The sequence below is a fragment of the Chionomys nivalis genome, chromosome 17, assembly GCF_950005125.1.
Source record: "Chionomys nivalis chromosome 17, mChiNiv1.1, whole genome shotgun sequence".
In the NCBI taxonomy this organism is placed as follows: Eukaryota; Metazoa; Chordata; class Mammalia; order Rodentia; family Cricetidae; genus Chionomys; species Chionomys nivalis.
Window position 1 is genome coordinate 4,707,271 of NC_080102.1, and position 7,625 is coordinate 4,714,895.

The following is a 7,625-nucleotide window of genomic DNA, read 5'->3' on the forward strand; positions in this document are numbered from 1 at the left end:
ATACAACAAGGTCTGTCTAAATGACTTTAAATGCATAATTTTCTAGCACACAGTATTGGAACTATCTGGAACACCTTTTAGGTTAAATTCAAATTATCCTTTGCTACAAATCCCCACTACAATACTAAAAAGCTTTATGAATGGAGGAGGACATGGTGGTATACACCTGTGATCCAGGCGTTCAAGGTCATCCATTATTAAAAACAAGAGCCTGTTTCAAAAAAAAAAAGAAAGAAAGAAAGAAATAACTTGAAAAGCCCTGGGCAAGTTTTCCTCCTCATATCTAATCCCTCTAGATCCATTTTATTATCCCCAGAAGTAAATGAATGTGAAGCTTGGCACACTAGCTTTAGAAAGTCACCCCAATAACTGACTGGATGGTGTTAAGATTTAGAGGTGCCATACACACCTAAAATCAGAAACATTCTGATTCTTCAAACACCTAATCTTAAAACAACTAAATCATGCTGAGAATCAGGTAATTCTTAGCTACCCTAAGGAATGGAACCCTGGATGAGACGTTGTTGTCTTCATATCTTATTCACAGCTATGCTGAGGCTCATGGCAATCCAAGTCAAACACTCAGAGACACTGGACAGTGAACCTCAGCCTTCGCGACTTCTACACTCTCTCACTTAACAGAGCTACTGCGGGGAATAAGCTCCAAAGACATTTTAATAGATAACAAAAGTGGCTGGGCTGTGGTGGCGCACGCCTTTAATCCCAGCACTTGGGAGGCAGAGGCAGACAGAGCTCTGTAAGTTTGAGGCCAGCCTGGTCTATAAGAGCTAGTTCCAGGACAGGCTCCAAAGCTACAGAAACCATGTCTTAAAAAACCAAAAATAAAATAAAATGAAATAAAAGACACCAAGAATGGAACCCAGGGTAAGATGAACATTACATACAGGGTAAATGCACATGCTTATCTGGAAGGAGAAGGCATAAAGAATGGTGAAGTGAAATGCGGATGAAAGGCCGGACTGGAAAACAAATTACTAGCCAGGCAGTGGTGGCTCATGCCTTTAATCTCAGCACTCAAAAGACAGAGGCAGGCTAAGTTCCACCTAACCCTGAGTTCTAGGACAGCTGGGGCAACGCAGAGAAACCCTGTCTTGGAAAGCCAAAATGGAGGAGGAAAGAAAAACCTGACTATCATTTATAATGATTTGTGTAAATTAGGGAGGCAGAAATGAGCTGAGGCCACGTCGCCTTAGGCTGGCCCTGGAACTCTTGTGGACCCAAAGATGACACTGAATCCTCACCCTCTGCCTCCTTTCCCAAGCACTGAGACTAAAAATGAATGGACAGCAGGCAGGATCACAGGTGTGCACCTACTCACTGGGGTACAGGCTGACCGGACACCAAGAGCTTTTGAGTCTAGGCAAGCACTTGACCAACTAAGATACAAATCTAGGCCCGCCTTGGTTTTGTTTGTTTTTTGTTTTTTTTTTTTTTTTTTTTTTTTTTTGACACAGAGTTTCTCTGTGTGTAATAACCCTGGCTGTCCTGGAACTCACTTTGTAGACCAGGCTGGCCTCAAACTCAAGAGATCCGCCTTCCTCTGCCTCCCAAGTGCTGGGATTAAAGTTGTCAGCCTACCTTGTCCTTTTTGACATTACTCAAAATTGTTTTTCTCTTGGCATCTTTACAAATGTTACTATTATCTTTGCAACTTTTCCAAAAATTGGTTTATTTTTAATTTACACAATTCAGGAACAACCTATTGATTAGTATACAAAAACATGCTAATTAAAAGTCTTTTACACAAAAGAATGTGTTTCAATTGATTCCATATAAGTTCTTTGATTTAAAAACAAAATAACAACAAAATGGAAGACCAGATAGGCCTCCACAGAAACAGATATGGAAAAAGCTTTGTGGAGAGTTAGCAATGTTCTATATTTTGACAGTTTAGATTATAGAGCTTTCTCCCCTCTTTGGACACAGGATTTTGCTATTATGCGGCCAAGGGTGGCTTCAAAAACTTCCTGGATCTGCAGGTACAACCCTCTGTATCACTTCTTTGTTAAAACTCAAACAAGAGGCCAGACTTACTTAAACCTGTAATCCCAGCACCAGGCTGAGGGGGGAGAGGTAAATTCAAGCTCAGTCTGCTCTACAAAGTGAACCCTGTCTCAAAGAACAAAAAATTACACAGAACAAGATATGAAAATTTTACTGCCAATTTTTAAAAATCAGAGCTGTATTTAATATATGAAAATACTAAAGCTGCAACAGATCAGTAAAACTGTTGGATAGTAAGACAAACACTGCCCAATGTTAGCTGGGGGTCTAAGTTGAACTTGCCACTCTGATTTCTTTGTTAAGAATCCTATTAAAACCCTGGAAGAGAAATAAATTGATTATTTGATTATAAATTGATTATTATCTACAATTTTATTTCAACATTCTTTCCTACTTAATGCGAACGCCTCAGGCCTTATTGGCATGGCCAGTACAAGCATGTTCTCGTGTGTCAGATCTATTTCTGCCAGGCTAGTTCACAGTCCACATAATCCTTAGCTGAGCACTCAGGAAGGGGAAAGAGTTAATCAGCTCCCACCCAGACTGAGCAGTAAAACACAGCAGAACACGGAACAACCTAACATCTCCACCACAAGATTCAAACACCCCGAGGCTGGAAAGGTGTCCCCGGCTGCTTCGTTTCTTAGGCAGAGGACACGCGTTCAAGATAAATGACACGGTTAAAACCCATCTTCGTCATCACTAACTGCTGGCAGCCAACGTTGTACTTGATAAGCCACATCCACCTACCCTTCGCCCTCTTTCTGCCCCGCGATCACGGCGAGGACCCGAAAACGAAGCCATGGTGACTAATCTCCAGGCTCCAGGAGGTGACTGGGGTAAGTGAAAGCCACCGGACCCAATCAGGAGAGCCGCAGGGGCGGGGCAGCCGCGCCGAGGTTTCCAGAAGGGGCCAAAGGCCTACCCGCTCGCTACTTGACACCCGGGCTTCCCCGCCGCCGGGCCCCGAGTGAGGTCAACTTTCCTCCAGCAGAGGGGGACCGCGCTCTCCGCAACCCCCCCCACCTCACCCTCCGCCCTCAAGAATCCAGCCTCCTCCCAGCTGTCACCAGATGCCGGCTCGAGGCCCGCCCCGCTCCATTCATAACCCGGCGCCCCGGCCGCCGCAGCCCATCGCCTAGCCGGGCCACTCGGCGTCACGGCCCCCCGAGACCCGGACGGGGAGGTGGGGAAGCGGCGGGACCCTGACCCCTCGGGGCTTCGCCGCTGGGCCCCCTCCCCGGAAACAGCAATGCACGACGGGAGTGGGGTGGGGGCCCGCATGCCGCCGGGCGGGGACGGCGACCCCTCCCCGAGCGCAGGCCCCACGCGCACACGCCCCCTCGCCCAACCGCGGCGGCCGCCCAGATAGCCAGGTGCCCAGCCCCACCGCCGGAGCTCTACCCGGGCCGCCGCCACACACGCCGGCGGCCGCCATGTTCGAGGCCGCCGGCTACGGGGCGGGTACGGGGGGGGGGGAACGACGACGGGACAGCCGGGGGGCGGCGTAGCCCGACCCTCCCGACCTCCCTCCCTCCCTCGGTCCGGTACTCACGTGAGATAACGGCCCAAAGAGTCGGGTAAAGCGTCTTCTCTTTTTCGGCGGAATTTTTAAAGAGGGATGTGGTTACCTTGAGCAGAAATACCCAAGGCGGCCTGGGCCATAGGCTGCGGGGACGACGTGGGGGGAAACGCGCGGCACCGACACCAGCTGAGCAGCAGCGGCGGCGGCAGCCGAACGGGAGAAAAGGGAGCGGCGCGAGAAGGGGAAAGAAAAAAGGAGGAAAGGCGCGAACTGCGTGGGGCGGGGAGAGAGGATTCAGCCTCGTCACACCGCAGAGCAGCAGAGCGAGAAGGATGAGGAGAGCGGAGCAGGCGACAACCCGAGGAAGAGAGACAGAGAGAGACGGAAGCACCGCAGCCGAGAGTTCAGCCAGAGAGTGTGGGAAGGCGGCGCCGGAGACGCCAGTATTTATAGTCAGGGGCGGGGCCTGCTACGTCACAGACGGCCGGGCCGCCGCGCGCGCGGGGCAGGACCAGCGGCCGCCGGGGACTGTGGGAGGGGCGGAAGAGGAAGGCTCGCCTGGCTCAGTTTACGGGACCGAAGGGCGGGGACCGCCGGGGCCTGGCAGGTGCTGGCCCGCCGGTCGCTTCCCGCCCTCGCGCGGCCCTCCGCCCCCCTCTTCCCCCGAGCGGGCTCGGAGACGCGTGGGCGGAGCCGAAGGCGAACAGCCCGCCCGACGGCCGAGCGCGCCACCGCCCTGGCGGCGCCTGCGCTCCACGCGAGCGGAGCGAGCTGGCGGGCGAGAGATCCGCTTTGTGAGCCCCGCGGTTAGTCTGCGCTGGCCGCTGCCTCGGGGAGTGTACGGGGGCCTCGGCTGGGCCACACCTGCCTTTCAGGGGAGGGAGGCCGGTGAGCGCCATCACTGCGCTTTCTCCGTGCCGTGCGGCTCCCTAGGTTGTGTGGGAACCGGGGACGGTGCCCGGGGACTGTATTCCGAGGGAGAGGTTCCCGCCTCTCCGCGGGATGCGGAGCTCCTTTATGGAAGCGAGTTTCCCGTGGCCAGCAAGGACCAGTCCGGTGTGGTTACAGAGGCTTTGGTCGCGCCACAGTGCTCCTCAGGGGTTCTCGTGTTGCAATATGGTGCAGTAGAATTTTTTTTAAAGTGTAGCTGTTCTTTGTCTTCATTTTCAAAAGGGTTGTTGCAGTCAGACCCAGCCCTTTTAAAGCGGGACGAGCGTTGAAGACATTGCGGAAGTTACACGACTTTAAGGCACACCTCTTTAACCTCCTGTATTTCCCTTTTGCAGTCATTTTTATTTTTTCATTCTTTTGTTTCTCAAGAAAGGGTTTCTCTGTAGCTCTTGCTGTCCTGGAACGCTCTGTAGACGAGATTAGGCTTGAAGTCGATTTCCCACTGCCTCTACCTCCCAAATGCTGGGACTAAAGGCATGTGCCACACCTGGCTTTTCTATTCTTTAATAAATCTTATTACCAAATCATGATGCCCTATGTGGCTTTTAAGTTGATTTTTTTTTAATTTTTTTTTCTCGTGCGTACGTTTGAAAGCCATTTCTTAGGGTTAAGGGTTAGCTCAGTGGTAGTAGGCAAGCACAAGGCCCCGGGTTCAGTCCCCGTGCGGGAGGTTGGAAGTGTGGAGTGAATCCCCGCCCTTGGAAAGCAGAAGATGGTGGATCTCTGAGTTCAAGTCCAGCCTGGTCTAAAGAGCAAGTTCCAGGACAGCCTGAACTACATAGTGAGACCCTGTCTCAAAAAAGCAAAACAAAGGCCATTTTAGCCCTAGCTGTCAGTCAGTCTCCTGCTAAAGCTTCGCAACTCCATACTCAGCACAAATGAATGGGAGCGGATGGGCAGGCAGGGTTGTAGCATGTAGCTGAAGCTGACCTCCAGTTTAACCAGTCTCTTTCCTTGACTCTAGGGCTGAGATTACGGGCCTGTGCCATGTCTGTGATGCCACTCCAAGGTTAAGATCTGTTAGAGCCTTTCTTTCCCTCCATTTATCGGCACAGTGATTAGCCGATCATCAGAGTGGAAAGGAAGAGGCAGATCTGCTAAAGCCAGAGCGTTTCAGAGGTGGAGAGCGTTTTAGGTGGGCGTTGGGAGCTGTGGGCTCAGTTCCTGAGTTTGTTTTTCCCTATTTTTCTTGACATAGCTTTCTCTGTCCTCCTCCCCTCCCTTTTTCCTTTTTTTCAGACTGGGTGCTAATATGTAGCCCATGCTGGCCTTGAATTCATGTCAATTCTGACTTAACCTCTAGAGTACTGGGATTCGAGGTGATGAACCACCATGCTCAGGCTCCTGCACTTTTGGTAACTTCTGATCCTTTCAGAACACAGCAACTTACCAAGGAGGCTCCTCCCCCTGAACACACCATTTGATACTTTCTTACAATCGAGCAGAAGTAGAACACGTATAAAACAACCAAATAGTTGGCAGATACCAAGGCAAGTGTTGCAAGGACCTAAGTAGAAGGAAGAAATAACTGCAGCTAACTGAAAGAGTTTCCTAGGAAACAGTTCCGAGTGAATCCTAGGGCTTATGTTCCAGGGAAGCAGGATTCTGAGAGCCAGTGTTCTGGCAGAGGAAAGGGTGAGATGAGGTACAGAAACGGTAGGTTGAAGAACTAGGAGCAGCTCTTCTGCCTCCACTTTAGAGGCATGGTTATAGAGGAGGATGAAAAGTTCTATTAAGGTGAGATCAAGAAGGGATCAGAACCCGGCCTTCATTCTAGAAGCATTTTAAATAGGGGCAATATAGACTAACATACTCACAGTGTCATGGTCCTCAGCCTCCTTTTCCCCACTGATGGGATTACAGGAGCATACCACCACATCCAGGGAAAGAAATGTTTCTAAAGATTACTCAGTGGATTACAAATGATAGAAAGTTTGGCAGACCAGATGTGGGGGCACATGCCTGTAATCCTAGCACCAGGAGGGTAAAAAAACAAAGGTTGTCATAAATTTAAAATCAGCTCTAGTCCAGCCTGGATGATGGGCAATCCTCCTGCAAAGGAAAGAACCCCTAATTCAGGTAGTGTCCTGGAAATGGGGAGACAGAGCCTTTCACATGAGAGTTTGGAGGTCAGTATAGACACAACTGAAATGTTTCAGTGCTTAGTAGATGGAAGATAAACATACCACCTAGAGAAACACTAGCAGGAAGGGACGTGGCAGAGAAGGCCAAGAGGACTGGCCAAGGAACAGAATTAGAATTGTGAAAACTCAAGCCACTTAGGAGCAGGGTTTGCGCTCCCGTATGGAAGGAGTTGTCATATCCCTGAAACAGTGAAAAGGGGCTTCTAGTGTTAGCAAATGAAATAATATTGATAAGCTCCAACCTCATGTTGTTTGGATTTTTATCACATAGGCATTGGGAAAGACAATTTTGAGGCTGGAGAGATGACTTATCAGTTAAGAGCACTGACTGCTCTTCCAGAGGACCCAGGTTCAATTCCCAGCACCCACATGGCAGCTCAGAACTGTCTGTAACTCCAGTTCCAGGGGAATCCAACACCCTCACACAGACATACATGCAGGCAAACACCAATGCTCATGAAATAAAAATAAATCATAAAGTGAGCACAAAAGTGTTTTTAAAAAGTTATCCCCAAGCCGGGCCGTGGTGGCCCACGCCTTTAATCCCAGCACTTGGGTGGCAGAGGCAGGCGGATCTCTGGGAGTTCGAGGCCAGCCTGGTCTACAAGAGCTAGTTCTGGGACAGGCACCAAAGCTACAGAGAAACCCTGTCTCGAAAAACCAAAAAAAAAAAGTTATCCCCATTTTAAAAAATACTACAAAGGTGGGAAGAAAAAAGACTTTTGAGTCTTGACAGGGAGAGCATGTGAGAACCAATCACAGTCATTAGTGGAGAAAGGGTCTGAGAAGTTACTCGAGATTTTCCATTGCACAATTTCAGTGAAGTGGGAGGGCAGGAGGTTGCGGAGGTTCAAGGGATGAACAGCTGAAGTCGGGAAAGTTGACCTCTCCTGTGTAGGGTACTGAACTGTTGTAATAGGAGCGGCAGGGCTGCGTCCCCGGCACCCAGCCGCCCACATGGCTAGCTTATGCCCCGAAAT

At 50.1% G+C, this 7,625-nt stretch overlaps 1 protein-coding gene across 2 annotated transcripts in view; it reads right to left on the reverse strand.

Moving 5' to 3' along the window:
• Azin1 (antizyme inhibitor 1) overlaps positions 1–3,979 on the reverse strand; it is a 31,510-nt gene extending 27,531 nt beyond the window's left edge. For both annotated transcript variants that reach the window (XM_057792045.1, XM_057792046.1), the window contains exon 1: positions 3,581–3,979. The gene's annotated coding sequence lies outside the window, so the exon portion shown is untranslated. The remainder of the gene's footprint in view (positions 1–3,580) is intronic.
• Positions 3,980–7,625: the final 3,646 nt, after the last annotated feature.